This window comes from Oryzias melastigma, linkage group LG9 (assembly GCF_002922805.2).
Source record: "Oryzias melastigma strain HK-1 linkage group LG9, ASM292280v2, whole genome shotgun sequence".
In the NCBI taxonomy this organism is placed as follows: Eukaryota; Metazoa; Chordata; class Actinopteri; order Beloniformes; family Adrianichthyidae; genus Oryzias; species Oryzias melastigma.
The window spans coordinates 23,861,598-23,861,860 of record NC_050520.1 but is presented as its reverse complement, the minus strand read 5'-3'; positions in this window follow the sequence as shown (position 1 = coordinate 23,861,860).

Below are 263 nucleotides of genomic sequence, written 5' to 3'. Positions count from 1 at the left end.
ATGAGTGTTTTATATCCTGTCGCCGCACGAACCGATTAGTCGACTAATCGAAAAAAAATAATCGGAGATTAGTCGACTATTGAAATAATCGTTTGTGGCAGCCCTACTCTGGAGTCGTAGGTTGCAGACCCCTGAACTATACCACTCTGCATTTTACGTTCTTCCTCAGTTCTTCGTCCTGTATCCGCTCTGTTTATAAAGAAAATGCTGAAATGAAATAGAATCATTGGTTGGTAAATGTACTGGTTTATTAATTTAGACTG